Source organism: Pleurodeles waltl, chromosome 4_1 (genome assembly GCF_031143425.1).
Source record: "Pleurodeles waltl isolate 20211129_DDA chromosome 4_1, aPleWal1.hap1.20221129, whole genome shotgun sequence".
Classification (NCBI taxonomy): domain Eukaryota; kingdom Metazoa; phylum Chordata; class Amphibia; order Caudata; family Salamandridae; genus Pleurodeles; species Pleurodeles waltl.
Window position 1 is genome coordinate 76,395,522 of NC_090442.1, and position 27,997 is coordinate 76,423,518.

The window sequence follows — 27,997 nt, forward strand, 5'->3', positions numbered from 1 at the left end:
TCACATATAATACCATGGACTCTGACTAGCACTGAGTTATACCTACTCTGGGATTCCAGCTGTGGGACTAGCTTACTCTCTTGTCTACTCACCATGCTGGAAGTGAGAGTGAGTCTTACTCTCTTCTGCAATCACTCTGTGCCCTAAATTTCAGTCTTAGTCTCTCGTCTGCTCTCTCTCTGCAGTAAGTGTGCAAAGCTGTCAGTGACTCAGCCAGTCTAAGCCTCCTAGCTCATTGAAAAATCCACTGCCTCAGACATTGACAGAACACAACTCTAGTGAGGAAAGACTTCTTTTTAACAGTGCTTTGGTTAGCAGTACCATACAACTCTCACACAGTCACTATCTCTTCTAATCGATGCAAGTTCACATAGATGTCTTTTAAAATGCAATTTCTGTGTCCCTCACGTGGTAATGTCTTTAACAATGCTATATCTTTGTTTTATGGTAAAACAATTTGATATGGTATACATATTGGACCAGTCTTACTGTACATTCTAGTAACGGTAAGCTGGCGTGATACTAGTGAAACACACTGGAAACAGTACACAGGCCAGTCACAGTGTACCAGCATTTGGGTCCAGTTTTGTCTAGCCGACGTTACCTTACATACTAATTACAGTAAATAGGTGTGCTACTGGAGAAAGACACAAGTAACAGCATGCAGGCATTTGTTTCTTACACATATTACTATCAGTAAGCACACATGCTACTGTCCAAACTCAGTTCTAAAACTGCAGAGACTTCTGTTACAGTATAAGGACATTTGTGAAAGCATTACGGGCATACAGTGTCCACACACTCACATCTTTGCTGCTGTACAGGCACACAGTGTTTCTTAAAGCACAACAAATCAGCTGTGCTGTGGTAAATACAGTGGAATTTAGAAACTTGTGATTTGCTTACCTATGTATTTTTTCTTTGCACCTGTAATTTCTGCTATATGCTCAATTATTAGAAGCAATGCTTGTTAATAAATCCATGCCGTAAAACATTATCTGTGTGCTGCACACTACAGAATGTAGAAAGATGTATTAAAGTACACAGTATCATGCTGTGTACACAAATTTCAATTTGTCCCTGTGTGCCAATGTACGAACTCTTGTTTTACTCGAATTGATCCATGGTGCAGTTACTGGGCGTGAGTGTGAAAACTGTTAATTTTCGCACAACAGTCTTAAGGATGCACATAAAACTTTGAGCTATTTTGTTTAAATAGTCGTTTTAGTGTGAAATACTTTCAATAAATCCCCAAGAATTGTAGAAAGTGATATAGAAAGAAATTGAAAGCTTCTTTCATGTGTGAAGGGGGCACCCAGATTGATCCATGGTGCAGTTACTGGGTGTGAGTGTGAAAACTGTTAATTTTCAACAAGAGTCATAAGGATGCACATAAAACTTTGAGCTATTTTGCTTAATTAGTCGTTTTAGTGTGACATACTTTCAAAAAATCCCCAAGAATTGAAAAAAGCGATACAGAAAGAAATTGACAGCTTCTTTAAAGTATTAAGGGGGCACCCGGATTTGAACCAGGGACCTCTTGATTTGCAGTCAAATGCTCTACCACTGAGCAATACCCCCTTGTTGTACTATCTGGAAGTCGATGGACTAGAAACTGCTGCTGTGGATCTCATCAGAACGGCTTCCTCTTTTATAGGCTCTCTATACCACCTGCTGATTTATTAGTCACAGGGTCTGGGACACAGCCTGACTCATGCCCCTGGCTACAAGCTGATGGACAAACTCAACACACCTGATGCTTCACTATTCACACCAAAATACATAGCATGACAGCAGGTCCTAGGCCAAGGGTGCCAATTCACTCTCAAGCTTACTCTTGCTTCACTAGTCACAGGGACTGCTATGGAGACCGGCTGCTGGTCCTTTCACACAACCCTCTTACGGACGCAGATAAAACCTAAAACTCTTTTTAATTAGTGGTTTTTCTGTGACATACTTTCAAGAAATCTCCAGAAATTGAAATAAGTAACAGAGAATTTTTTTTTTGTTCCTTAAAAGGAGAAGTGGGAAGCAGGACTTGAGCTGGGGACCTCTTGATCTGCAGTCACATACTTTACTGCTGAGCTATACACATCCTCTTTCCCTGAAATATGCGTTCACACACACCTTATTACTGCGAGCAGCAGGCTGTAGAGTGCAGACGTCACATATAATACCATGGACTCTGACTAGCACTGAGTTATACCTACTCTGGGATTCCAGCTGTGGGACTAGCTTACTCTCTTGTCTACTCACCATGCTGGAAGTGAGAGTGAGTCTTACTCTCTTCTGCAATCACTCTGTGCCCTAAATTTCAGTCTTAGTCTCTCGTCTGCTCTCTCTCTGCAGTAAGTGTGCAAAGCTGTCAGTGACTCAGCCAGTCTAAGCCTCCTAGCTCATTGAAAAATCCACTGCCTCAGACATTGACAGAACACAACTCTAGTGAGGAAAGACTTCTTTTTAACAGTGCTTTGGTTAGCAGTACCATACAACTCTCACACAGTCACTATCTCTTCTAATCGATGCAAGTTCACATAGATGTCTTTTAAAATGCAATTTCTGTGTCCCTCACGTGGTAATGTCTTTAACAATGCTATATCTTTGTTTTATGGTAAAACAATTTGATATGGTATACATATTGGACCAGTCTTACTGTACATTCTAGTAACGGTAAGCTGGCGTGATACTAGTGAAACACACTGGAAACAGTACACAGGCCAGTCACAGTGTACCAGCATTTGGGTCCAGTTTTGTCTAGCCGACGTTACCTTACATACTAATTACAGTAAATAGGTGTGCTACTGGAGAAAGACACAAGTAACAGCATGCAGGCATTTGTTTCTTACACATATTACTATCAGTAAGCACACATGCTACTGTCCAAACTCAGTTCTAAAACTGCAGAGACTTCTGTTACAGTATAAGGACATTTGTGAAAGCATTACGGGCATACAGTGTCCACACACTCACATCTTTGCTGCTGTACAGGCACACAGTGTTTCTTAAAGCACAACAAATCAGCTGTGCTGTGGTAAATACAGTGGAATTTAGAAACTCGTGATTTGTTTACCTATGTATTTTTTCTTTGCACCTGCAATTTCTGCTATATGCTCAATTATTAGAAGCAATGCTTGTTAATAAATCCATGCCGTAAAACATTATCTGTGTGCTGCACACTACAGAATGTAGAAAGATGTATTAAAGTACACAGTATCATGCTGTGTACACAAATTTCAATTTGTCCCTGTGTGCCAATGTACGAACTCTTGTTTTACTCGAATTGATCCATGGTGCAGTTACTGGGCGTGAGTGTGAAAACTGTTAATTTTCGCACAACAGTCTTAAGGATGCACATAAAACTTTGGGCTATTTTGTTTAAATCGTCGTTTTAGTGTGAAATACTTTCAATAAATCCCCAAGAATTGTAGAAAGTGATATAGAAAGAAATTGAAAGCTTCTTTCATGTGTGAAGGGGCCACCCAGATTGATCCATGGTGCAGTTACTGGGTGTGAGTGTGAAAACTGTTAATTTTCAACAAGAGTCATAAGGATGCACATAAAACTTTGAGCTATTTTGCTTAATTAGTCGTTTTAGTGTGACATACTTTCAAAAAATCCCCAAGAATTGAAAAAAGCGATACAGAAAGAAATTGACAGCTTCTTTAAAGTATTAAGGGGGCACCCGGATTTGAACCAGGGACCTCTTGATCTGCAGTCAAATGCTCTACCACTGAGCTATACCCCCTTGTTGTACTATCTGGAAGTGGATGGACTAGAAACTGCTGCTGTGGATCTCATCAGAACGGCTTCCTCTTTTATAGGCTCTCTATACCACCTGCTGATTTATTAGTCACAGGGTCTGGGACACAGCCTGACTCATGCCCCTGGCTACAAGCTGATGGACACACTCAACACACCTGATGCTTCACTATTCACACCAAAATACATAGCATGACAGCAGGTCCTAGGCCAAGGGTGCCAATTCACTCTCAAGCTTACTCTTGCTTCACTAGTCACAGGGACTGCTATGGAGACCGGCTGCTGGTCCTTTCACACAACCCTCTTACGGACGCAGATAAAACCTAAAACTCTTTTTAATTAGTGGTTTTTCTGTGACATACTTTCAAGAAATCTCCAGAAATTGAAATAAGTAACAGAGAATTTTTTTTTTGTTCCTTAAAAGGAGAAGTGGGAAGCAAGACTTGAACTGGGGACCTCTTGATCTGCAATCACATACTTTACTGCTGAGCTATACACATCCTCTTTACCTGAAATATGCCTTCACACACACCTTATTACTGCGAGCAGCAGGCTGTAGAGTGCAGACGTCACATATAATACCATGGACTCTGACTAGCACTGAGTTATACCTACTCTGGGATTCCAGCTGTGGGACTAGCTTACTCTCTTGTCTACTCACCATGCTGGAAGTGAGAGTGAGTCTTACTCTCTTCTGCAATCACTCTGTGCCCTAAATTTCAGTCTTAGTCTCTCGTCTGCTCACTCTCTGCAGTAAGTGTGCAAAGCTGTCAGTGACTCAGCCAGTCTAAGCCTCCTAGCTCATTTAAAAATCCACTGCCTCAGACATTGACAGAACACAACTCTAGTGAGGAAAGCCTTCTTTTTAACAGTGCTTTGGTTAGCAGTACCATACAACTCTCACACAGTCACTATCTCTTCTAATCGATGCAAGTTCACATAGATGTCTTTTAAAATGCAATTTCTGTGTCCCTCACGTGGTAATGTCTTTAACAATGCTATATCTTTGTTTTATGGTAAAACAATTTGATATGGTATACATATTGGACCAGTCTTACTGTACATTCTAGTAACGGTAAGCTGGCGTGATAACAGTGAAACACACTGGAAACAGTACACAGGCCAGTCACAGTGTACCAGCATTTGGGTCCAGTTTTGTCTAGCCGACGTTACCTTACATACTAATTACAGTAAATAGGTGTGCTACTGGAGAAAGACACAAGTAACAGCATGCAGGCATTTGTTTCTTACACATATTACTATCAGTAAGCACACATGCTACTGTCCAAACTCAGTTCTAAAACTGCAGAGACTTCTGTTACAGTATAAGGACATTTGTGAAAGCATTACGGGCATACAGTGTCCACACACTCACATCTTTGCTGCTGTACAGGCACACAGTGTTTCTTAAAGCACAACAAATCAGCTGTGCTGTGGTAAATACAGTGGAATTTAGAAACTTGTGATTTGTTTACCTATGTATTTTTTCTTTGCACCTGCAATTTCTGCTATATGCTCAATTATTAGAAGCAATGCTTGTTAATAAATCCATGCCGTAAAACATTATCTGTGTGCTGCACACTACAGAATGTAGAAAGATGTATTAAAGTACACAGTATCATGCTGTGTACACAAATTTCAATTTGTCCCTGTGTGCCAATGTACGAACTCTTGTTTTACTCGAATTGATCCATGGTGCAGTTACTGGGCGTGAGTGTGAAAACTGTTAATTTTCGCACAACAGTCTTAAGGATGCACATAAAACTTTGAGCTATTTTGTTTAAATCGTCGTTTTAGTGTGAAATACTTTCAATAAATCCCCAAGAATTGTAGAAAGTGATATAGAAAGAAATTGAAAGCTTCTTTCATGTGTGAAGGGGGCACCCAGATTGATCCATGGTGCAGTTACTGGGTGTGAGTGTGAAAACTGTTAATTTTCAACAAGAGTCATAAGGATGCACATAAAACTTTGAGCTATTTTGCTTAATTAGTCGTTTTAGTGTGACATACTTTCAAAAAATCCCCAAGAATTGAAAAAAGCGATACAGAAAGAAATTGACTGCTTCTTTAAAGTATTAAGGGGGCACCCGGATTTGAACCAGGGACCTCTTGATCTGCAGTCAAACGCTCTACCACTGAGCTATACCCCCTTGTTGTACTATCTGGAAGTGGATGGACTAGAAACTGCTGCTGTGGATCTCATCAGAACGGCTTCCTCTTTTATAGGCTCTCTATACCACCTGCTGATTTATTAGTCACAGGGTCTGGGACACAGCCTGACTCATGCCCCTGGCTACAAGCTGATGGACACACTCAACACACCTGATGCTTCACTATTCACACCAAAATACATAGCATGACAGCAGGTCCTAGGCCAAGGGTGCCAATTCACTCTCAAGCTTACTCTTGCTTCACTAGTCACAGGGACTGCTATGGAGACCGGCTGCTGGTCCCTTCACACAACCCTCTTACGGACGCAGATAAAACCTAAAACTCTTTTTAATTAGTGGTTTTTCTGTGACATACTTTCAAGAAATCTCCAGAAATTGAAATAAGTAACAGAGAATTTTTTTTTTGTTCCTTAAAAGGAGAAGTGGGAAGCAAGACTTGAACTGGGGACCTCTTGATCTGCAATCACATACTTTACTGCTGAGCTATACACATCCTCTTTACCTGAAATATGCCTTCACACACACCTTATTACTGCGAGCAGCAGGCTGTAGAGTGCAGACGTCACATATAATACCATGGACTCTGACTAGCACTGAGTTATACCTACTCTGGGATTCCAGCTGTCGGACTAGCTTACTCTCTTGTCTACTCACCATGCTGGAAGTGAGAGTGAGTCTTACTCTCTTCTGCAATCACTCTGTGCCCTAAATTTCAGTCTTAGTCTCTCGTCTGCTCACTCTCTGCAGTAAGTGTGCAAAGCTGTCAGTGACTCAGCCAGTCTAAGCCTCCTAGCTCATTTAAAAATCCACTGCCTCAGACATTGACAGAATACAACTCTAGTGAGGAAAGACTTCTTTTTAACAGTGCTTTGGTGAGCAGTACCATACAACTCTCACACAGTCACTATCTCTTCTAATCGATGCAAGTTCACATAGATGTCTTTTAAAATGCAATTTCTGTGTCCCTCACGTGGTAATGTCTTTAACAATGCTATATCTTTGTTTTATGGTAAAACAATTTGATATGGTATACATATTGGACCAGTCTTACTGTACATTCTAGTAACGGTAAGCTGGCGTGATAACAGTGAAACACACTGGAAACAGTACACAGGCCAGTCACAGTGTACCAGCATTTGGGTCCAGTTTTGTCTAGCCGACGTTACCTTACATACTAATTACAGTAAATAGGTGTGCTACTGGAGAAAGACACAAGTAACAGCATGCAGGCATTTGTTTCTTACACATATTACTATCAGTAAGCACACATGCTACTGTCCAAACTCAGTTCTAAAACTGCAGAGACTTCTGTTACAGTATAAGGACATTTGTGAAAGCATTACGGGCATACAGTGTCCACACACTCACATCTTTGCTGCTGTACAGGCACACAGTGTTTCTTAAAGCACAACAAATCAGCTGTGCTGTGGTAAATACAGTGGAATTTAGAAACTTGTGATTTGTTTACCTATGTATTTTTTCTTTGCACCTGCAATTTCTGCTATATGCTCAATTATTAGAAGCAATGCTTGTTAATAAATCCATGCCGTAAAACATTATCTGTGTGCTGCACACTACAGAATGTAGAAAGATGTATTAAAGTACACAGTATCATGCTGTGTACACAAATTTCAATTTGTCCCTGTGTGCCAATGTACGAACTCTTGTTTTACTCGAATTGATCCATGGTGCAGTTACTGGGCGTGAGTGTGAAAACTGTTAATTTTCGCACAACAGTCTTAAGGATGCACATAAAACTTTGAGCTATTTTGTTTAAATCGTCGTTTTAGTGTGAAATACTTTCAATAAATCCCCAAGAATTGTAGAAAGTGATATAGAAAGAAATTGAAAGCTTCTTTCATGTGTGAAGGGGGCACCCAGATTGATCCATGGTGCAGTTACTGGGTGTGAGTGTGAAAACTGTTAATTTTCAACAAGAGTCATAAGGATGCACATAAAACTTTGAGCTATTTTGCTTAATTAGTCGTTTTAGTGTGACATACTTTCAAAAAATCCCCAAGAATTGAAAAAAGCGATACAGAAAGAAATTGACTGCTTCTTTAAAGTATTAAGGGGGCACCCGGATTTGAACCAGGGACCTCTTGATCTGCAGTCAAACGCTCTACCACTGAGCTATACCCCCTTGTTGTACTATCTGGAAGTGGATGGACTAGAAACTGCTGCTGTGGATCTCATCAGAACGGCTTCCTCTTTTATAGGCTCTCTATACCACCTGCTGATTTATTAGTCACAGGGTCTGGGACACAGCCTGACTCATGCCCCTGGCTACAAGCTGATGGACACACTCAACACACCTGATGCTTCACTATTCACACCAAAATACATAGCATGACAGCAGGTCCTAGGCCAAGGGTGCCAATTCACTCTCAAGCTTACTCTTGCTTCACTAGTCACAGGGACTGCTATGGAGACCGGCTGCTGGTCCTTTCACACAACCCTCTTACGGACGCAGATAAAACCTAAAACTCTTTTTAATTAGTGGTTTTTCTGTGACATACTTTCAAGAAATCTCCAGAAATTGAAATAAGTAACAGAGATTTTTTTTTTTGTTCCTTAAAAGGAGAAGTGGGAAGCAAGACTTGAACTGGGGACCTCTTGATCTGCAGTCACATACTTTACTGCTGAGCTATACACATCCTCTTTTCCTGAAATATGCCTTCACACACACCTTATTACTGCGAGCAGCAGGCTGTAGAGTGCAGACGTCACATATAATACCATGGACTCTGACTAGCACTGAGTTATACCTACTCTGGGATTCCAGCTGTGGGACTAGCTTACTCTCTTGTCTACTCACCATGCTGGAAGTGAGAGTGAGTCTTACTCTCTTCTGCAATCACTCTGTGCCCTAAATTTCAGTCTTAGTCTCTCGTCTGCTCACTCTCTGCAGTAAGTGTGCAAAGCTGTCAGTGACTCAGCCAGTCTAAGCCTCCTAGCTCATTTAAAAATCCACTGCCTCAGACATTGACAGAACACAACTCTAGTGAGGAAAGACTTCTTTTTAACAGTGCTTTGGTTAGCAGTACCATACAACTCTCACACAGTCACTATCTCTTCTAATCGATGCAAGTTCACATAGATGTCTTTTAAAATGCAAATTCTGTGTCCCTCATGTGGTAATGTCTTTAACAATGCTATATCTTTGTTTTATGGTAAAACAATTTGATATGGTATACATATTGGACCAGTCTTACTGTACATTCTAGTAACGGTAAGCTGGCGTGATAACAGTGAAACACACTGGAAACAGTACACAGGCCAGTCACAGTGTACCAGCATTTGGGTCCAGTTTTGTCTAGCCGACGTTACCTTACATACTAATTACAGTAAATAGGTGTGCTACTGGAGAAAGACACAAGTAACAGCATGCAGGCATTTGTTTCTTACACATATTACTATCAGTAAGCACACATGCTACTGTCCAAACTCAGTTCTAAAACTGCAGAGACTTCTGTTACAGTATAAGGACATTTGTGAAAGCATTACGGGCATACAGTGTCCACACACTCACATCTTTGCTGCTGTACAGGCACACAGTGTTTCTTAAAGCACAACAAATCAGCTGTGCTGTGGTAAATACAGTGGAATTTAGAAACTTGTGATTTGTTTACCTATGTATTTTTTCTTTGCACCTGCAATTTCTGCTATATGCTCAATTATTAGAAGCAATGCTTGTTAATAAATCCATGCCGTAAAACATTATCTGTGTGCTGCACACTACAGAATGTAGAAAGATGTATTAAAGTACACAGTATCATGCTGTGTACACAAATTTCAATTTGTCCCTGTGTGCCAATGTACGAACTCTTGTTTTACTCGAATTGATCCATGGTGCAGTTACTGGGCGTGAATGTGAAAACTGTTAATTTTCGCACAACAGTCTTAAGGATGCACATAAAACTTTGAGCTATTTTGTTTAAATCGTCGTTTTAGTGTGAAATACTTTCAATAAATCCCCAAGAATTGTAGAAAGTGATATAGAAAGAAATTGAAAGCTTCTTTCATGTGTGAAGGGGGCACCCAGATTGATCCATGGTGCAGTTACTGGGTGTGAGTGTGAAAACTGTTAATTTTCAACAAGAGTCATAAGGATGCACATAAAACTTTGAGCTATTTTGCTTAATTAGTCGTTTTAGTGTGACATACTTTCAAAAAATCCCCAAGAATTGAAAAAAGCGATACAGAAAGAAATTGACTGCTTCTTTAAAGTATTAAGGGGGCACCCGGATTTGAACCAGGGACCTCTTGATCTGCAGTCAAACGCTCTACCACTGAGCTATACCCCCTTGTTGTACTATCTGGAAGTGGATGGACTAGAAACTGCTGCTGTGGATCTCATCAGAACGGCTTCCTCTTTTATAGGCTCTCTATACCACCTGCTGATTTATTAGTCACAGGGTCTGGGACACAGCCTGACTCATGCCCCTGGCTACAAGCTGATGGACACACTCAACACACCTGATGCTTCACTATTCACACCAAAATACATAGCATGACAGCAGGTCCTAGGCCAAGGGTGCCAATTCACTCTCAAGCTTACTCTTGCTTCACTAGTCACAGGGACTGCTATGGAGACCGGCTGCTGGTCCTTTCACACAACCCTCTTACGGACGCAGATAAAACCTAAAACTCTTTTTAATTAGTGGTTTTTCTGTGACATACTTTCAAGAAATCTCCAGAAATTGAAATAAGTAACAGAGATTTTTTTTTTTGTTCCTTAAAAGGAGAAGTGGGAAGCAAGACTTGAACTGGGGACCTCTTGATCTGCAGTCACATACTTTACTGCTGAGCTATACACATCCTCTTTTCCTGAAATATGCCTTCACACACACCTTATTACTGCGAGCAGCAGGCTGTAGAGTGCAGACGTCACATATAATACCATGGACTCTGACTAGCACTGAGTTATACCTACTCTGGGATTCCAGCTGTGGGACTAGCTTACTCTCTTGTCTACTCACCATGCTGGAAGTGAGAGTGAGTCTTACTCTCTTCTGCAATCACTCTGTGCCCTAAATTTCAGTCTTAGTCTCTCGTCTGCTCACTCTCTGCAGTAAGTGTGCAAAGCTGTCAGTGACTCAGCCAGTCTAAGCCTCCTAGCTCATTTAAAAATCCACTGCCTCAGACATTGACAGAACACAACTCTAGTGAGGAAAGACTTCTTTTTAACAGTGCTTTGGTTAGCAGTACCATACAACTCTCACACAGTCACTATCTCTTCTAATCGATGCAAGTTCACATAGATGTCTTTTAAAATGCAAATTCTGTGTCCCTCATGTGGTAATGTCTTTAACAATGCTATATCTTTGTTTTATGGTAAAACAATTTGATATGGTATACATATTGGACCAGTCTTACTGTACATTCTAGTAACGGTAAGCTGGCGTGATAACAGTGAAACACACTGGAAACAGTACACAGGCCAGTCACAGTGTACCAGCATTTGGGTCCAGTTTTGTCTAGCCGACGTTACCTTACATACTAATTACAGTAAATAGGTGTGCTACTGGAGAAAGACACAAGTAACAGCATGCAGGCATTTGTTTCTTACACATATTACTATCAGTAAGCACACATGCTACTGTCCAAACTCAGTTCTAAAACTGCAGAGACTTCTGTTACAGTATAAGGACATTTGTGAAAGCATTACGGGCATACAGTGTCCACACACTCACATCTTTGCTGCTGTACAGGCACACAGTGTTTCTTAAAGCACAACAAATCAGCTGTGCTGTGGTAAATACAGTGGAATTTAGAAACTTGTGATTTGTTTACCTATGTATTTTTTCTTTGCACCTGCAATTTCTACTATATGCTCAATTATTAGAAGCAATGCTTGTTAATAAATCCATGCCGTAAAACATTATCTGTGTGCTGCACACTACAGAATGTAGAAAGATGTATTAAAGTACACAGTATCATGCTGTGTACACAAATTTCAATTTGTCCCTGTGTGCCAATGTACGAACTCTTGTTTTACTCGAATTGATCCATGGTGCAGTTACTGGGCGTGAGTGTGAAAACTGTTAATTTTCGCACAACAGTCTTAAGGATGCACATAAAACTTTGAGCTATTTTGTTTAAATAGTCGTTTTAGTGTGAAATACTTTCAATAAATCCCCAAGAATTGTAGAAAGTGATATAGAAAGAAATTGAAAGCTTTTTTCATGTGTGAAGGGGGCACCCAGATTGATCCATGGTGCAGTTACTGGGTGTGAGTGTGAAATCTGTTAATTTTCAAAAAGAGTCATAAGGATGCACATAAAACTTTGAGCTATTTTGCTTAATTAGTCGTTTTAGTGTGACATACTTTCAAAAAATCCCCAAGAATTGAAAAAAGCGATACAGAAAGAAATTGACAGCTTCTTTAAAGTATTAAGGGGGCACCCGGATTTGAACCAGGGTCCTCTTGATCTGCAGTCAAACGCTCTACCACTGAGCTATACCCCCTTGTTGTACTATCTGGAAGTGGATGGACTAGAAACTGCTGCTGTGGATCTCATCAGAACGGCTTCCTCTTTTATAGGCTCTCTATACCACCTGCTGATTTATTAGTCACAGGGTCTGGGACACAGCCTGACTCATGCCCCTGGCTACAAGCTGATGGACACACTCAACACCTGATGCTTCACTATTCACACCAAAATACATAGCATGACAGCAGATCCTAGGCCAAGGGTGCCAATTCACTCTCAAGCTTACTCTTGCTTCACTAGTCACAGGGACTGCTATGGAGACCGGCTGCTGGTCCTTTCACACAACCCTCTTACGGACGCAGATAAAACCTAAAACTCTTTTTAATTAGTGGTTTTTCTGTGACATACTTTCAAGAAATCTCCAGAAATTGAAATAAGTAACAGAGATTTTTTTTTTTGTTCCTTAAAAGGAGAAGTGGGAAGCAAGACTTGAACTGGGGATCTCTTGATCTGCAGTCACATACTTTACTGCTGAGCTATACACATCCTCTTTTCCTGAAATATGCTTTCACACACACCTTATTACTGCGAGCAGCAGGCTGTAGAGTGCAGACGTCACATATAATACCATGGACTCTGACTAGCACTGAGTTATACCTACTCTGGGATTCCAGCTGTGGGACTAGCTTACTCTCTTGTCTACTCACCATGCTGGAAGTGAGAGTGAGTCTTACTCTCTTCTGCAATCACTCTGTGCCCTAAATTTCAGTCTTAGTCTCTCGTCTGCTCACTCTCTGCAGTAAGTGTGCAAAGCTGTCAGTGACTCAGCCAGTCTAAGCCTCCTAGCTCATTTAAAAATCCACTGCCTCAGACATTGACAGAACACAACTCTAGTGAGGAAAGACTTCTTTTTAACAGTGCTTTGGTTAGCAGTACCATACAACTCTCACACAGTCACTATCTCTTCTAATCGATGCAAGTTCACATAGATGTCTTTTAAAATGCAATTTCTGTGTCCCTCACGTGGTAATGTCTTTAACAATGCTATATCTTTGTTTTATGGTAAAACAATTTGATATGGTATACATATTGGACCAGTCTTACAGTACATTCTAGTAACGGTAAGCTGGCGTGATACTAGTGAAACACACTGGAAACAGTACACAGGCCAGTCACAGTGTACCAGCATTTGGGTCCAGTTTTGTCTAGCCGACGTTACCTTACATACTAATTACAGTAAATAGGTGTGCTACTGGAGAAAGACACAAGTAACAGCATGCAGGCATTTGTTTCTTAAACATATTACTATCAGTAAGCACACATGCTACTGTCCAAACTCAGTTCTAAAACTGCAGAGACTTCTGTTACAGTATAAGGACATTTGTGAAAGCATTACGGGCATACAGTGTCCACACACTCACATCTTTGCTGCTGTACAGGCACACAGTGTTTCTTAAAGCACAACAAATCAGCTGTGCTGTGGTAAATACAGTGGAATTTAGAAACTTGTGATTTGCTTACCTATGTATTTTTTCTTTGCACCTGTAATTTCTGCTATATGCTCAATTATTAGAAGCAATGCTTGTTAATAAATCCATGCCGTAAAACATTATCTGTGTGCTGCACACTACAGAATGTAGAAAGATGTATTAAAGTACACAGTATCATGCTGTGTACACAAATTTCAATTTGTCCCTGTGTGCCAATGTACGAACTCTTGTTTTACTCGAATTGATCCATGGTGCAGTTACTGGGCGTGAGTGTGAAAACTGTTAATTTTCGCACAACAGTCTTAAGGATGCACATAAAACTTTGAGCTATTTTGTTTAAATAGTCGTTTTAGTGTGAAATACTTTCAATAAATCCCCAAGAATTGTAGAAAGTGATATAGAAAGAAATTGAAAGCTTCTTTCATGTGTGAAGGGGGCACCCAGATTGATCCATGGTGCAGTTACTGGGTGTGAGTGTGAAAACTGTTAATTTTCAACAAGAGTCATAAGGATGCACATAAAACTTTGAGCTATTTTGCTTAATTAGTCGTTTTAGTGTGACATACTTTCAAAAAATCCCCAAGAATTGAAAAAAGCGATACAGAAAGAAATTGACAGCTTCTTTAAAGTATTAAGGGGGCACCCGGATTTGAACCAGGGACCTCTTGATTTGCAGTCAAATGCTCTACCACTGAGCTATACCCCCTTGTTGTACTATCTGGAAGTGGATGGACTAGAAACTGCTGCTGTGGATCTCATCAGAACGGCTTCCTCTTTTATAGGCTCTCTATACCACCTGCTGATTTATTAGTCACAGGGTCTGGGACACAGCCTGACTCATGCCCCTGGCTACAAGCTGATGGACACACTCAACACACCTGATGCTTCACTATTCACACCAAAATACATAGCATGACAGCAGGTCCTAGGCCAAGGGTGCCAATTCACTCTCAAGCTTACTCTTGCTTCACTAGTCACAGGGACTGCTATGGAGACCGGCTGCTGGTCCTTTCACACAACCCTCTTACGGACGCAGATAAAACCTAAAACTCTTTTTAATTAGTGGTTTTTCTGTGACATACTTTCAAGAAATCTCCAGAAATTGAAATAAGTAACAGAGAATTTTTTTTTTGTTCCTTAAAAGGAGAAGTGGGAAGCAGGACTTGAGCTGGGGACCTCTTGATCTGCAGTCACATACTTTACTGCTGAGCTATACACATCCTCTTTTCCTGAAATATGCGTTCACACACACCTTATTACTGCGAGCAGCAGGCTGTAGAGTGCAGACGTCACATATAATACCATGGACTCTGACTAGCACTGAGTTATACCTACTCTGGGATTCCAGCTGTGGGACTAGCTTACTCTCTTGTCTACTCACCATGCTGGAAGTGAGAGTGAGTCTTACTCTCTTCTGCAATCACTCTGTGCCCTAAATTTCAGTCTTAGTCTCTCGTCTGCTCACTCTCTGCAGTAAGTGTGCAAAGCTGTCAGTGACTCAGCCAGTCTAAGCCTCCTAGCTCATTGAAAAATCCACTGCCTCAGACATTGACAGAACACAACTCTAGTGAGGAAAGACTTCTTTTTAACAGTGCTTTGGTTAGCAGTACCATACAACTCTCACACAGTCACTATCTCTTCTAATCGATGCAAGTTCACATAGATGTCTTTTAAAATGCAATTTCTGTGTCCCTCACGTGGTAATGTCTTTAACAATGCTATATCTTTGTTTTATGGTAAAACAATTTGATATGGTGTACATATTGGACCAGTCTTACAGTACATTCTAGTAACGGTAAGCTGGCGTGATACTAGTGAAACACACTGGAAACAGTACACAGGCCAGTCACAGTGTACCAGCATTTGGGTCCAGTTTTGTCTAGCCGACGTTACCTTACATACTAATTACAGTAAATAGGTGTGCTACTGGAGAAAGACACAAGTAACAGCATGCAGGCATTTGTTTCTTAAACATATTACTATCAGTAAGCACACATGCTACTGTCCAAACTCAGTTCTAAAACTGCAGAGACTTCTGTTACAGTATAAGGACATTTGTGAAAGCATTACGGGCATACAGTGTCCACACACTCACATCTTTGCTGCTGTACAGGCACACAGTGTTTCTTAAAGCACAACAAATCAGCTGTGCTGTGGTAAATACAGTGGAATTTAGAAACTTGTGATTTGCTTACCTATGTATTTTTTCTTTGCACCTGCAATTTCTGCTATATGCTCAATTATTAGAAGCAATGCTTGTTAATAAATCCATGCCGTAAAACATTATCTGTGTGCTGCACACTACAGAATGTAGAAAGATGTATTAAAGTACACAGTATCATGCTGTGTACACAAATTTCAATTTGTCCCTGTGTGCCAATGTACGAACTCTTGTTTTACTCGAATTGATCCATGGTGCAGTTACTGGGCGTGAGTGTGAAAACTGTTAATTTTCGCACAACAGTCTTAAGGATGCACATAAAACTTTGAGCTATTTTGTTTAAATAGTCGTTTTAGTGTGAAATACTTTCAATAAATCCCCAAGAATTGTAGAAAGTGATATAGAAAGAAATTGAAAGCTTCTTTCATGTGTGAAGGGGGCACCCAGATTGATCCATGGTGCAGTTACTGGGTGTGAGTGTGAAAACTGTTAATTTTCAACAAGAGTCATAAGGATGCACATAAAACTTTGAGCTATTTTGCTTAATTAGTCGTTTTAGTGTGACATACTTTCAAAAAATCCCCAAGAATTGAAAAAAGCGATACAGAAAGAAATTGACAGCTTCTTTAAAGTATTAAGGGGGCACCCGGATTTGAACCAGGGACCTCTTGATTTGCAGTCAAATGCTCTACCACTGAGCAATACCCCCTTGTTGTACTATCTGGAAGTGGATGGACTAGAAACTGCTGCTGTGGATCTCATCAGAACGGCTTCCTCTTTTATAGGCTCTCTATACCACCTGCTGATTTATTAGTCACAGGGTCTGGGACACAGCCTGACTCATGCCCCTGGCTACAAGCTGATGGACAAACTCAACACACCTGATGCTTCACTATTCACACCAAAATACATAGCATGACAGCAGGTCCTAGGCCAAGGGTGCCAATTCACTCTCAAGCTTACTCTTGCTTCACTAGTCACAGGGACTGCTATGGAGACCGGCTGCTGGTCCTTTCACACAACCCTCTTACGGACGCAGATAAAACCTAAAACTCTTTTTAATTAGTGGTTTTTCTGTGACATACTTTCAAGAAATCTCCAGAAATTGAAATAAGTAACAGAGAATTTTTTTTTTGTTCCTTAAAAGGAGAAGTGGGAAGCAGGACTTGAGCTGGGGACCTCTTGATCTGCAGTCACATACTTTACTGCTGAGCTATACACATCCTCTTTCCCTGAAATATGCGTTCACACACACCTTATTACTGCGAGCAGCAGGCTGTAGAGTGCAGACGTCACATATAATACCATGGACTCTGACTAGCACTGAGTTATACCTACTCTGGGATTCCAGCTGTGGGACTAGCTTACTCTCTTGTCTACTCACCATGCTGGAAGTGAGAGTGAGTCTTACTCTCTTCTGCAATCACTCTGTGCCCTAAATTTCAGTCTTAGTCTCTCGTCTGCTCACTCTCTGCAGTAAGTGTGCAAAGCTGTCAGTGACTCAGCCAGTCTAAGCCTCCTAGCTCATTTAAAAATCCACTGCCTCAGACATTGACAGAACACAACTCTAGTGAGGAAAGACTTCTTTTTAACAGTGCTTTGGTTAGCAGTACCATACAACTCTCACACAGTCACTATCTCTTCTAATCGATGCAAGTTCACATAGATGTCTTTTAAAATGCAATTTCTGTGTCCCTCACGTGGTAATGTCTTTAACAATGCTATATCTTTGTTTTATGGTAAAACAATTTGATATGGTATACATATTGGACCAGTCTTACTGTACATTCTAGTAACGGTAAGCTGGCGTGATACTAGTGAAACACACTGGAAACAGTACACAGGCCAGTCACAGTGTACCAGCATTTGGGTCCAGTTTTGTCTAGCCGACGTTACCTTACATACTAATTACAGTAAATAGGTGTGCTACTGGAGAAAGACACAAGTAACAGCATGCAGGCATTTGTTTCTTACACATATTACTATCAGTAAGCACACATGCTACTGTCCAAACTCAGTTCTAAAACTGCAGAGACTTCTGTTACAGTATAAGGACATTTGTGAAAGCATTACGGGCATACAGTGTCCACACACTCACATCTTTGCTGCTGTACAGGCACACAGTGTTTCTTAAAGCACAACAAATCAGCTGTGCTGTGGTAAATACAGTGGAATTTAGAAACTTGTGATTTGCTTACCTATGTATTTTTTCTTTCCACCTGCAATTTCTGCTATATGCTCAATTATTAGAAGCAATGCTTGTTAATAAATCCATGCCGTAAAACATTATCTGTGTGCTGCACACTACAGAATGTAGAAAGATGTATTAAAGTACACAGTATCATGCTGTGTACACAAATTTCAATTTGTCCCTGTGTGCCAATGTACGAACTCTTGTTTTACTCGAATTGATCCATGGTGCAGTTACTGGGCGTGAGTGTGAAAACTGTTAATTTTCGCACAACAGTCTTAAGGATGCACATAAAACTTTGAGCTATTTTGTTTAAATAGTCGTTTTAGTGTGAAATACTTTCAATAAATCCCCAAGAATTGTAGAAAGTGATATAGAAAGAAATTGAAAGCTTCTTTCATGTGTGAAGGGGGCACCCAGATTGATCCATGGTGCAGTTACTGGGTGTGAGTGTGAAAACTGTTAATTTTCAACAAGAGTCATAAGGATGCACATAAAACTTTGAGCTATTTTGCTTAATTAGTCGTTTTAGTGTGACATACTTTCAAAAAATCCCCAAGAATTGAAAAAAGCGATACAGAAAGAAATTGACAGCTTCTTTAAAGTATTAAGGGGGCACCCGGATTTGAACCAGGGACCTCTTGATTTGCAGTCAAATGCTCTACCACTGAGCAATACCCCCTTGTTGTACTATCTGGAAGTGGATGGACTAGAAACTGCTGCTGTGGATCTCATCAGAACGGCTTCCTCTTTTATAGGCTCTCTATACCACCTGCTGATTTATTAGTCACAGGGTCTGGGACACAGCCTGACTCATGCCCCTGGCTACAAGCTGATGGACAAACTCAACACACCTGATGCTTCACTATTCACACCAAAATACATAGCATGACAGCAGGTCCTAGGCCAAGGGTGCCAATTCACTCTCAAGCTTACTCTTGCTTCACTAGTCACAGGGACTGCTATGGAGACCGGCTGCTGGTCCTTTCACACAACCCTCTTACGGACGCAGATAAAACCTAAAACTCTTTTTAATTAGTGGTTTTTCTGTGACATACTTTCAAGAAATCTCCAGAAATTGAAATAAGTAACAGAGAATTTTTTTTTTGTTCCTTAAAAGGAGAAGTGGGAAGCAGGACTTGAGCTGGGGACCTCTTGATCTGCAGTCACATACTTTACTGCTGAGCTATACACATCCTCTTTCCCTGAAATATGCGTTCACACACACCTTATTACTGCGAGCAGCAGGCTGTAGAGTGCAGACGTCACATATAATACCATGGACTCTGACTAGCACTGAGTTATACCTACTCTGGGATTCCAGCTGTGGGACTAGCTTACTCTCTTGTCTACTCACCATGCTGGAAGTGAGAGTGAGTCTTACTCTCTTCTGCAATCACTCTGTGCCCTAAATTTCAGTCTTAGTCTCTCGTCTGCTCACTCTCTGCAGTAAGTGTGCAAAGCTGTCAGTGACTCAGCCAGTCTAAGCCTCCTAGCTCATTGAAAAATCCACTGCCTCAGACATTGACAGAACACAACTCTAGTGAGGAAAGACTTCTTTTTAACAGTGCTTTGGTTAGCAGTACCATACAACTCTCACACAGTCACTATCTCTTCTAATCGATGCAAGTTCACATAGATGTCTTTTAAAATGCAATTTCTGTGTCCCTCACGTGGTAATGTCTTTAACAATGCTATATCTTTGTTTTATGGTAAAACAATTTGATATGGTATACATATTGGACCAGTCTTACTGTACATTCTAGTAACGGTAAGCTGGCGTGATACTAGTGAAACACACTGGAAACAGTACACAGGCCAGTCACAGTGTACCAGCATTTGGGTCCAGTTTTGTCTAGCCGACGTTACCTTACATACTAATTACAGTAAATAGGTGTGCTACTGGAGAAAGACACAAGTAACAGCATGCAGGCATTTGTTTCTTACACATATTACTATCAGTAAGCACACATGCTACTGTCCAAACTCAGTTCTAAAACTGCAGAGACTTCTGTTACAGTATAAGGACATTTGTGAAAGCATTACGGGCATACAGTGTCCACACACTCACATCTTTGCTGCTGTACAGGCACACAGTGTTTCTTAAAGCACAACAAATCAGCTGTGCTGTGGTAAATACAGTGGAATTTAGAAACTCGTGATTTGTTTACCTATGTATTTTTTCTTTGCACCTGCAATTTCTGCTATATGCTCAATTATTAGAAGCAATGCTTGTTAATAAATCCATGCCGTAAAACATTATCTGTGTGCTGCACACTACAGAATGTAGAAAGATGTATTAAAGTACACAGTATCATGCTGTGTACACAAATTTCAATTTGTCCCTGTGTGCCAATGTACGAACTCTTGTTTTACTCGAATTGATCCATGGTGCAGTTACTGGGCGTGAGTGTGAAAACTGTTAATTTTCGCACAACAGTCTTAAGGATGCACATAAAACTTTGGGCTATTTTGTTTAAATCGTCGTTTTAGTGTGAAATACTTTCAATAAATCCCCAAGAATTGTAGAAAGTGATATAGAAAGAAATTGAAAGCTTCTTTCATGTGTGAAGGGGCCACCCAGATTGATCCATGGTGCAGTTACTGGGTGTGAGTGTGAAAACTGTTAATTTTCAACAAGAGTCATAAGGATGCACATAAAACTTTGAGCTATTTTGCTTAATTAGTCGTTTTAGTGTGACATACTTTCAAAAAATCCCCAAGAATTGAAAAAAGCGATACAGAAAGAAATTGACAGCTTCTTTAAAGTATTAAGGGGGCACCCGGATTTGAACCAGGGACCTCTTGATCTGCAGTCAAATGCTCTACCACTGAGCTATACCCCCTTGTTGTACTATCTGGAAGTGGATGGACTAGAAACTGCTGCTGTGGATCTCATCAGAACGGCTTCCTCTTTTATAGGCTCTCTATACCACCTGCTGATTTATTAGTCACAGGGTCTGGGACACAGCCTGACTCATGCCCCTGGCTACAAGCTGATGGACACACTCAACACACCTGATGCTTCACTATTCACACCAAAATACATAGCATGACAGCAGGTCCTAGGCCAAGGGTGCCAATTCACTCTCAAGCTTACTCTTGCTTCACTAGTCACAGGGACTGCTATGGAGACCGGCTGCTGGTCCTTTCACACAACCCTCTTACGGACGCAGATAAAACCTAAAACTCTTTTTAATTAGTGGTTTTTCTGTGACATACTTTCAAGAAATCTCCAGAAATTGAAATAAGTAACAGAGAATTTTTTTTTTGTTCCTTAAAAGGAGAAGTGGGAAGCAAGACTTGAACTGGGGACCTCTTGATCTGCAATCACATACTTTACTGCTGAGCTATACACATCCTCTTTACCTGAAATATGCCTTCACACACACCTTATTACTGCGAGCAGCAGGCTGTAGAGTGCAGACGTCACATATAATACCATGGACTCTGACTAGCACTGAGTTATACCTACTCTGGGATTCCAGCTGTGGGACTAGCTTACTCTCTTGTCTACTCACCATGCTGGAAGTGAGAGTGAGTCTTACTCTCTTCTGCAATCACTCTGTGCCCTAAATTTCAGTCTTAGTCTCTCGTCTGCTCACTCTCTGCAGTAAGTGTGCAAAGCTGTCAGTGACTCAGCCAGTCTAAGCCTCCTAGCTCATTTAAAAATCCACTGCCTCAGACATTGACAGAACACAACTCTAGTGAGGAAAGACTTCTTTTTAACAGTGCTTTGGTTAGCAGTACCATACAACTCTCACACAGTCACTATCTCTTCTAATCGATGCAAGTTCACATAGATGTCTTTTAAAATGCAATTTCTGTGTCCCTCACGTGGTAATGTCTTTAACAATGCTATATCTTTGTTTTATGGTAAAACAATTTGATATGGTATACATATTGGACCAGTCTTACTGTACATTCTAGTAACGGTAAGCTGGCGTGATACTAGTGAAACACACTGGAAACAGTACACAGGCCAGTCACAGTGTACCAGCATTTGGGTCCAGTTTTCTCTAGCCGACGTTACCTTACATACTAATTACAGTAAATAGGTGTGCTACTGGAGAAAGACACAAGTAACAGCATGCAGGCATTTGTTTCTTACACATATTACTATCAGTAAGCACACATGCTACTGTCCAAACTCAGTTCTAAAACTGCAGAGACTTCTGTTACAGTATAAGGACATTTGTGAAAGCATTACGGGCATACAGTGTCCACACACTCACATCTTTGCTGCTGTACAGGCACACAGTGTTTCTTAAAGCACAACAAATCAGCTGTGCTGTGGTAAATACAGTGGAATTTAGAAACTTGTGATTTGTTTACCTATGTATTTTTTCTTTGCACCTGCAATTTCTGCTATATGCTCAATTATTAGAAGCAATGCTTGTTAATAAATCCATGCCGTAAAACATTATCTGTGTGCTGCACACTACAGAATGTAGAAAGATGTATTAAAGTACACAGTATCATGCTGTGTACACAAATTTCGATTTGTCCCTGTGTGCCAATGTACGAACTCTTGTTTTACTCGAATTGATCCATGGTGCAGTTACTGGGCGTGAGTGTGAAAACTGTTAATTTTCGCACAACAGTCTTAAGGATGCACATAAAACTTTGAGCTATTTTGTTTAAATCGTCGTTTTAGTGTGAAATACTTTCAATAAATCCCCAAGAATTGTAGAAAGTGATATAGAAAGAAATTGAAAGCTTCTTTCATGTGTGAAGGGGCCACCCAGATTGATCCATGGTGCAGTTACTGGGTGTGAGTGTGAAAACTGTTAATTTTCAACAAGACTCATAAGGATGCACATAAAACTTTTAGCTATTTTGCTTAATTAGTCGTTTTAGTGTGACATACTTTCAAAAAATCCCCAAGAATTGAAAAAAGCGATACAGAAAGAAATTGACAGCTTCTTTAAAGTATTAAGGGGGCACCCGGATTTGAACCAGGGACCTCTTGATCTGCAGTCAAATGCTCTACCACTGAGCTATACCCCCTTGTTGTACTATCTGGAAGTGGATGGACTAGAAACTGCTGCTGTGGATCTCATCAGAACGGCTTCCTCTTTTATAGGCTCTCTATACCACCTGCTGATTTATTAGTCACAGGGTCTGGGACACAGCCTGACTCATGCCCCTGGCTACAAGCTGATGGACACACTCAACACACCTGATGCTTCACTATTCACACCAAAATACATAGCATGACAGCAGGTCCTAGGCCAAGGGTGCCAATTCACTCTCAAGCTTACTCTTGCTTCACTAGTCACAGGGACTGCTATGGAGACCGGCTGCTGGTCCTTTCACACAACCCTCTTACGGACGCAGATAAAACCTAAAACTCTTTTTAATTAGTGGTTTTTCTGTGACATACTTTCAAGAAATCTCCAGAAATTGAAATAAGTAACAGAGAATTTTTTTTTTGTTCCTTAAAAGGAGAAGTGGGAAGCAAGACTTGAACTGGGGACCTCTTGATCTGCAGTCACATACTTTACAGCTGAGATATACACATCCTCTTTTCCTGAAATATGCCTTCACACACACCTTATTACTGCGAGCAGCAGGCTGTAGAGTGCAGACGTCACATATAATACCATGGACTCTGACTAGCACTGAGTTATACCTACTCTGGGATTCCAGCTGTGGGACTAGCTTACTCTCTTGTCTACTCACCATGCTGGAAGTGAGAGTGAGTCTTACTCTCTTCTGCAATCACTCTGTGCCCTAAATTTCAGTCTTAGTCTCTCGTCTGCTCACTCTCTGCAGTAAGTGTGCAAAGCTGTCAGTGACTCAGCCAGTCTAAGCCTCCTAGCTCATTTAAAAATCCACTGCCTCAGACATTGACAGAACACAACTCTAGTGAGGAAAGACTTCTTTTTAACAGTGCTTTGGTTAGCAGTACCATACAACTCTCACACAGTCACTATCTCTTCTAATCGATGCAAGTTCACATAGATGTCTTTTAAAAAGCAATTTCTGTGTCCCTCACGTGGTAATGTCTTTAACAATGCTATATCTTTGTTTTATGGTAAAACAATTTGATATGGTATACATATTGGACCAGTCTTACTGTACATTCTAGTAACGGTAAGCTGGCGTGATACTAGTGAAACACACTGGAAACAGTACACAGGCCAGTCACAGTGTACCAGCATTTGGGTCCAGTTTTGTCTAGCCGACGTTACCTTACATACTAATTACAGTAAATAGGTGTGCTACTGGAGAAAGACACAAGTAACAGCATGCAGGCATTTGTTTCTTACACATATTACTATCAGTAAGCACACATGCTACTGTCCAAACTCAGTTCTAAAACTGCAGAGACTTCTGTTACAGTATAAGGACATTTGTGAAAGCATTACGGGCATACAGTGTCCACACACTCACATCTTTGCTGCTGTACAGGCACACAGTGTTTCTTAAAGCACAACAAATCAGCTGTGCTGTGGTAAATACAGTGGAATTTAGAAACTTGTGATTTGTTTACCTATGTATTTTTTCTTTGCACCTGCAATTTCTGCTATATGCTCAATTATTAGAAGCAATGCTTGTTAATAAATCCATGCCGTAAAACATTATCTGTGTGCTGCACACTACAGAATGTAGAAAGATGTATTAAAGTACACAGTATCATGCTGTGTACACAAATTTCAATTTGTCCCTGTGTGCCAATGTACGAACTCTTGTTTTACTCGAATTGATCCATGGTGCAGTTACTGGGCGTGAGTGTGAAAACTGTTAATTTTCGCACAACAGTCTTAAGGATGCACATAAAACTTTGGGCTATTTTGTTTAAATCGTCGTTTTAGTGTGAAATACTTTCAATAAATCCCCAAAAATTGTAGAAAGTGATATAGAAAGAAATTGAAAGCTTCTTTCATGTGTGAAGGGGCCACCCAGATTGATCCATGGTGCAGTTACTGGGTGTGAGTGTGAAAACTGTTAATTTTCAACAAGAGTCATAAGGATGCACATAAAACTTTGAGCTATTTTGCTTAATTAGTCGTTTTAGTGTGACATACTTTCAAAAAATCCCCAAGAATTGAAAAAAGCGATACAGAAAGAAATTGACAGCTTCTTTAAAGTATTAAGGGGGCACCCGGATTTGAACCAGGGACCTCTTGATCTGCAGTCAAATGCTCTACCACTGAGCTATACCCCCTTGTTGTACTATCTGGAAGTGGATGGACTAGAAACTGCTGCTGTGGATCTCATCAGAACGGCTTCCTCTTTTATAGGCTCTCTATACCACCTGCTGATTTATTAGTCACAGGGTCTGGGACACAGCCTGACTCATGCCCCTGGCTACAAGCTGATGGACACACTCAACACACTTGATGCTTCACTATTCACACCAAAATACATAGCATGACAGCAGGTCCTAGGCCAAGGGTGCCAATTCACTCTCAGGCTTACTCTTGCTTCACTAATCACAGGGACTGCTATGGAGACCGGCTGCTGGTCCCTTCACACAACCCTCTTACGGACGCAGATAAAACCTAAAACTCTTTTTAATTAGTGGTTTTTCTGTGACATACTTTCAAGAAATCTCCAGAAATTGAAATAAGTAACAGAGAATTTTTTTTTTGTTCCTTAAAAGGAGAAGTGGGAAGCAAGACTTGAACTGGGGACCTCTTGATCTGCAGTCATATACTTTATTGCTGAGCTATACACATCCTCTTTTCCTGAAATATGCCTTCACACACACCTTATTACTGCGAGCAGCAGGCTGTAGAGTGCAGACGTCACATATAATACCATGGACTCTGACTAGCACTGAGTTATACCTACTCTGGGATTCCAGCTGTGGGACTAGCTTACTCTCTTGTCTACTCACCATGCTGGAAGTGAGAGTGAGTCTTACTCTCTTCTGCAATCACTCTGTGCCCTAAATTTCAGTCTTAGTCTCTCGTCTGCTCACTCTCTGCAGTAAGTGTGCAAAGCTGTCAGTGACTCAGCCAGTCTAAGCCTCCTAGCTCATTTAAAAATCCACTGCCTCAGACATTGACAGAACACAACTCTAGTGAGGAAAGACTTCTTTTTAACAGTGCTTTGGTTAGCAGTACCATCCAACTCTCACACAGTCACTATCTCTTCTAATCGATGCAAGTTCACATAGATGTCTTTTAAAATGCAATTTCTGTGTCCCTCACGTGGTAATGTCTTTAACAATGCTATATCTTTGTTTTATGGTAAAACAATTTGATATGGTATACATATTGGACCAGTCTTACTGTACATTCTAGTAACGGTAAGCTGGCGTGATACTAGTGAAACACACTGGAAACAGTACACAGGCCAGTCACAGTGTACCAGCATTTGGGTCCAGTTTTGTCTAGCCGACGTTACCTTACATACTAATTACAGTAAATAGGTGTGCTACTGGAGAAAGACACAAGTAACAGCATGCAGGCATTTGTTTCTTACACATATTACTATCAGTAAGCACACATGCTACTGTCCAAACTCAGTTCTAAAACTGCAGAGACTTCTGTTACAGTATAAGGACATTTGTGAAAGCATTACGGGCATACAGTGTCCACACACTCACATCTTTGCTGCTGTACAGGCACACAGTGTTTCTTAAAGCACAACAAATCAGCTGTGCTGTGGTAAATACAGTGGAATTTAGAAACTTGTGATTTGTTTACCTATGTATTTTTTCTTTGCACCTGCAATTTCTGCTATATGCTCAATTATTAGAAGCAATGCTTGTTAATAAATCCATGCCGTAAAACATTATCTGTGTGCTGCACACTACAGAATGTAGAAAGATGTATTAAAGTACACAGTATCATGCAGTGTACACAAATTTCAATTTGTCCCTGTGTGCCAATGTACGAACTCTTGTTTTACTCTAATTGATCCATGGTGCAGTTACTGGGCGTGAGTGTGAAAACTGCTAATTTTCGCACAACAGTCTTAAGGATGCACATAAAACTTTGAGCTATTTTGTTTAAATCGTCGTTTTAGTGTGAAATACTTTCAATAAATCCCCAAGAATTGTAGAAAGTGATATAGAAAGAAATTGAAAGCTTCTTTCATGTGTGAAGGGGCCACCCAGATTGATCCATGGTGCAGTTACTGGCTGTGAGTGTGAAAACTGTTAATTTTCAACAAGAGTCATAAGGATGCACATAAAACTTTGAGCTATTTTGCTTAATTAGTCGTTTTAGTGTGACATACTTTCAAAAAATCCCCAAGAATTGAAAAAAGCGATACAGAAAGAAATTGACAGCTTCTTTAAAGTATTAAGGGGGCACCCGGATTTGAACCAGGGACCTCTTGATCTGCAGTCAAATGCTCTACCACTGAGATATACCCCCTTGTTGTACTATCTGGAAGTGGATGGACTAGAAACTGCTGCTGTGGATCTCATCAGAACGGCTTCCTCTTTTATAGGCTCTCTATACCACCTGCTGATTTATTAGTCACTGGGTCTGGGACACAGCCTGACTCATGCCCCTGGCTACAAGCTGATGGACACACTCAACACACCTGATGCTTCACTATTCACACCAAAATACATAGCATGACAGCAGGTCCTAGGCCAAGGGTGCCAATTCACTCTCAAGCTTACTCTTGCTTCACTAGTCACAGGGACTGCTATGGAGACCGGCTGTTGGTCCTTTCACACAACCCTCTTACGGACGCAGATAAAACCTAAAACTCTTTTTAATTAGTGGTTTTTCTGTGACATACTTTCAAGAAATCTCCAGAAATTGAAATAAGTAACAGAGAATTTTTTTTTTGTTCCTTAAAAGGAGAAGTGGGAA

General features: G+C 40.6%; 13 non-coding genes across 13 annotated transcripts; all 13 read right to left on the reverse strand.

Annotated features, from left to right (window-relative positions):
* Positions 1-1,509: 1,509 nt before the first annotated feature.
* Positions 1,510-1,581, reverse strand: TRNAC-GCA (transfer RNA cysteine (anticodon GCA)). The gene has a single exon. It is a non-coding gene; the product is annotated as a tRNA-Cys (tRNA).
* A 2,092-nt stretch (positions 1,582-3,673) lies between these two features.
* Positions 3,674-3,745, reverse strand: TRNAC-GCA (transfer RNA cysteine (anticodon GCA)). Its single transcript has one exon. It is a non-coding gene; the product is annotated as a tRNA-Cys (tRNA).
* A 2,092-nt stretch (positions 3,746-5,837) lies between these two features.
* On the reverse strand, positions 5,838-5,909 carry TRNAC-GCA (transfer RNA cysteine (anticodon GCA)). Its single transcript has one exon. It is a non-coding gene; the product is annotated as a tRNA-Cys (tRNA).
* Positions 5,910-8,001: 2,092 nt separating this feature from the next.
* TRNAC-GCA (transfer RNA cysteine (anticodon GCA)) lies at positions 8,002-8,073 on the reverse strand. Its single transcript has one exon. It is a non-coding gene; the product is annotated as a tRNA-Cys (tRNA).
* A 2,092-nt stretch (positions 8,074-10,165) lies between these two features.
* Positions 10,166-10,237, reverse strand: TRNAC-GCA (transfer RNA cysteine (anticodon GCA)). The gene has a single exon. It is a non-coding gene; the product is annotated as a tRNA-Cys (tRNA).
* Positions 10,238-12,329: 2,092 nt separating this feature from the next.
* TRNAC-GCA (transfer RNA cysteine (anticodon GCA)) lies at positions 12,330-12,401 on the reverse strand. The gene has a single exon. It is a non-coding gene; the product is annotated as a tRNA-Cys (tRNA).
* Positions 12,402-14,491: 2,090 nt separating this feature from the next.
* Positions 14,492-14,563, reverse strand: TRNAC-GCA (transfer RNA cysteine (anticodon GCA)). Its single transcript has one exon. It is a non-coding gene; the product is annotated as a tRNA-Cys (tRNA).
* A 2,092-nt stretch (positions 14,564-16,655) lies between these two features.
* On the reverse strand, positions 16,656-16,727 carry TRNAC-GCA (transfer RNA cysteine (anticodon GCA)). Its single transcript has one exon. It is a non-coding gene; the product is annotated as a tRNA-Cys (tRNA).
* Positions 16,728-18,819: 2,092 nt separating this feature from the next.
* TRNAC-GCA (transfer RNA cysteine (anticodon GCA)) lies at positions 18,820-18,891 on the reverse strand. Its single transcript has one exon. It is a non-coding gene; the product is annotated as a tRNA-Cys (tRNA).
* Positions 18,892-20,983: 2,092 nt separating this feature from the next.
* TRNAC-GCA (transfer RNA cysteine (anticodon GCA)) lies at positions 20,984-21,055 on the reverse strand. Its single transcript has one exon. It is a non-coding gene; the product is annotated as a tRNA-Cys (tRNA).
* Positions 21,056-23,147: 2,092 nt separating this feature from the next.
* Positions 23,148-23,219, reverse strand: TRNAC-GCA (transfer RNA cysteine (anticodon GCA)). Its single transcript has one exon. It is a non-coding gene; the product is annotated as a tRNA-Cys (tRNA).
* Positions 23,220-25,311: 2,092 nt separating this feature from the next.
* Positions 25,312-25,383, reverse strand: TRNAC-GCA (transfer RNA cysteine (anticodon GCA)). The gene has a single exon. It is a non-coding gene; the product is annotated as a tRNA-Cys (tRNA).
* Positions 25,384-27,475: 2,092 nt separating this feature from the next.
* Positions 27,476-27,547, reverse strand: TRNAC-GCA (transfer RNA cysteine (anticodon GCA)). Its single transcript has one exon. It is a non-coding gene; the product is annotated as a tRNA-Cys (tRNA).
* Between the last annotated feature and the right edge of the window lie 450 nt (positions 27,548-27,997).